Genomic DNA, 3,706 nt, shown 5'->3' with positions numbered 1-3,706 from the left:
TATATATATATAAGAGTTCGTTTATACCGAAAGTTTCAATAGAAAAAAAGAAATAGCTAACGGATGTGCACACATTTCTATAAGTGAGAAAAGTAAATTACCAGTGAAGCACTTTATCACAAGTTATTACGCAATATATAATGCTTTGATAAATATATATTGATAAATTTGTTTGAAAATAGCTCCACTTATCGGAAAGAACTTCTGTATAGACAGATGTTTTCATGCAACCACACTTAGGTCACATTAATTAATTAATTTTTATTATATTATATTAATTAACGGAAATGTTTATGAAAAAATTATTTTTGAAAAATCTATGTTTTATAAGAAGGACAAGATTGAATAATTAACGTTACCTTTTTATTATTTACTGAAAATAGTAAAGTCGTTACATTTAAACCTATTGAAGGAATGAGCTGGCAACAAATCAAAGAACGACGTGTGAAGATGAATCGCCATCGCTGGTCATCTATGCGAACGAAGTTACGAGTATAGATATTTCATCACTTAATTTACAACTTTTATATGCAGAGTCAACTGGACCTGCGTGCATCATTTTCGGTGACCACTTTGTGTCCTTAACTCTGAGCCTGATTTCCTGACGTAACTTAACCTTAATTTGAATTATATCGCTTGCCGCCTACTTCTGTTACACGCGTTGTTTTGTTGCGCTTAGCATTATCGCGTCGATATTTGCAGTTCTGAGTAAAGCTATAGCAACTTCAATTGAACTTAATTTTGCCGAATTTAAAATTGCCCGTATAGTGATTGCATCCGGATCATTAACTAACCCTTTTATTGGCTTAAAATTAAGCAAAGTTTTCCCCTGATATAAGTCTCCAGTTTGGACGCAGTAACCCCCCAACAAAAGTAGATAAATTGTTCTTGCCCCGTGTCTAACTTGGTATGTGTGACTGCAAGTTGCCAGGATAATGCCTTTTAGCGGTTGAGCAAAAGGGCAGTCAGAATAATTGGGTTTTACTTGCTTTTGAGCCAGTCTTCATTTAAGGGTCATTTACGGAACTTGACTGCGTGTCGTTTTCTTTCGTGGTGCGATGCAAATTTTGATACGTTAAGTAAACTGTGTTCCACTTTCCCTCACCCATTTAGCGTGCCCCATAAATAAAAATAAGCACAAAATGTCCGTATTGGTTGATTGTATTTAACCAGAAATTAGTTAAATTATTTTTTGCCCTTAAAAGGTGGGCAGAGGTAGGATTAGACCTATTATAAATTTTCAATATTGCTCGTTATAGGGTTAAAACCCTGGCAAAAGTTATTATCAGCTCAACTGGGCCCTAGCATGGTCATGCGGATAGATCATAACTGTTGCTCAGATACGTTTTAATAGGAGAGTAACTTTAGTTACTTTCGTCATACGTAAGTAGGGACTTAACAAAAAAAGAAACATACATGCACATATGTCAAACTAATAATGACTTATAGAAAAGTGAAGCAAATATCTCGATTTCATATAAAAAAAAAACGGGTATATGGTTCAAGTCTTCTTAGCATTAGAAAAACTAAGTCACCTATGTCTCGAGTATTACTACATCAAAAATGTATGATATCCAGCGTACATTATGTTTGCCATAATTTACAAAACCTCTAGATCTCAAGAAGATTGTTAGATTGCAGAAACGGAATTCTTAAATAGCATACCTTAGCTGCTGAATAAAAACATCTACCTTATTTTTAGTTTTTTCTAGGCGTAATTGATAAAATACAGGTTGTTAAGGTTCATGAATACAAATGTAAAACCCACTAGCTAAGATTTTGCTAGCCTGTTGGATACAGCGCGATGCACCACTAATGAATAAGTTTTACTTACTTGTGTGGAGGTGTTGCATAAAAAATTTCGAACAGGTTCTAGTTTCACGGGTCATCCAGGGTAAACTTTCAAAACTTGTTCAGTCCACTTTAAGTCAGTTGCCGAAAGTCAACGAGGCATACGCACTTTGACCTCATACTAAGTTAAACAACGGCAGCACCAGCTTTCTTGGTGAAGTTTTTAACAATAATAACAAAGTATTCTATTATTTCTGCACATTTGAAAGGCTTGTCGGAGCCTAAATGTCGAAGGTCAACTTGAGTCTAAACTTGTCACTATTTTCTTCCAATCACTATTAACACATCCGTTTGTTCGCTGTGGCTATTCGCACATCACACTCGTTTACAGGAGCCCGAAACAGGACCTCGTAGCTGATTCTCACGTGCTCGCTTACGAGGTCCTAAATAGGTCCGTTGCTGTTGCCGCCCTTCCTCGAGCAACGTAACAGGGCATAGACCTGGTCGAGCAGCGACGTACCCTTTCTGCTCGTGGCTTCTTGCGGCCCGCGCCTACCGCTACGATCGCCTATTCTTATAACAACAGACACAGTAATGACCACCCTTAATAGGGACAGCAGCAGCAGCAGCAGCCAATAACAGCCTGGTACAATCAGTCGGCGAATCTCTCGGCGTTCTCGATGTTGCCAGTAACAATGGTATGGATGGTCATGATCTCCGCCGGAATGAACTGACTTCCGTTTGTTCCTTCAGGCGCTTTTCCCGCCACCACTCAAGCAGCTGGCCAACGCTGATAGTCAATTGCCGATTGCCTGTCGGCTGCAGCATTGCCACCGCCTCTCGCAGGCGGCTACGCAACGGAGAGCTCTTTCGCTCAAACGTTACGCTCACGGCGTTCGTCGCGGCCGATTCCTTGAAGACCAATCAAGAGCGCGCTTTAATCGAGGCGGAGCCAATATGTTGCGCCGCCCAGTGCGCTCACACGGACACCCTGGGAAAGAGCGCATGGTGGAGCGACGAAGCCACCATGTCAACATACGACCGCCGATGTTGAACTGGGTGGGATTTGATGCTCGGCCATGGGCAGCGCGCGAAGATCGAGTCACGGCAGTGGGTCCAGGCTGCTTGATGGGCACTGGCGAACGGATGGGTAAAACCAAGATGGAGAACATTCGACCGAGTGGTGGGAAAAGAAGTAGTAAAGCGTGAGTAAGCAAGAGAATATAAGATTAGTACCTTTGTAAGCTGAGGTAGACATTGAATGTTGGCCAAATCGAAAGAACAAGGGAACTTCATCAAATAGATACAGATAGAGTACTATCGCATATCACCAGACACTGAAACAAACTAGGCTGGTATTAGGATATGGGGATTTTCATAGTAAGATGCTTCTTTAATTAGCTGAACAGACCGAAACTTGTTTAGGGTGTTTAAAAAATTATTGTCAAGTAGCAGTATATTGTAATTTGTGTGTATTTTGTAGTTTATGCGGTATTCCTTTTATTACAGGACCAGCAAAACGATGAATGAGAGAATGGTGAAATCAATGCTTGTATCTTATCATGCTCTTTGCTACATTAAGATTGTTAATGCATCCCAGTGAAGCTACAAGACCAAAATGATGATGATTATTATTATTATCACGATTATAAATATTATAATAATACATCCATTCGTTCAATATATCTTAGTATTTAGTTACAGCTTTCTTGAGAAGATTCCCACGGACTCACTGAAGCGATACGAAACAACTCCAATTTCCCATTGTTATACGTCTCCCTTCAGTTTCTTTTTATGATTGGATATTTATACCGGATCTTGCCAAAATTAGTTATATTGATCTTGCTGAAACTGAGCCGAAGGCCTTGCGTCATTATTATTGTAAACTATATGAGACAATCTTCGCGTTTGACCC

General features: G+C 39.6%; 1 protein-coding gene across 1 annotated transcript in view; it reads right to left on the bottom strand.

Moving 5' to 3' along the window:
- The window catches only part of LOC111242972 (paired box protein Pax-6-like), a 27,662-nt gene extending 25,099 nt beyond the window's left edge, over positions 1–2,563 (bottom strand). The window contains exon 1 of the mRNA XM_022787945.2: positions 1,835–2,563. The gene's annotated coding sequence lies outside the window, so the exon portion shown is untranslated. The remainder of the gene's footprint in view (positions 1–1,834) is intronic.
- Between the last annotated feature and the right edge of the window lie 1,143 nt (positions 2,564–3,706).

This window comes from Varroa destructor, unplaced genomic scaffold (genome assembly GCF_002443255.2).
Source record: "Varroa destructor unplaced genomic scaffold, Vdes_3.0 BEIS01000001.1, whole genome shotgun sequence".
NCBI classification, from domain to species: domain Eukaryota; kingdom Metazoa; phylum Arthropoda; class Arachnida; order Mesostigmata; family Varroidae; genus Varroa; species Varroa destructor.
This window is presented reverse-complemented; position numbering and strand designations above follow the sequence as displayed.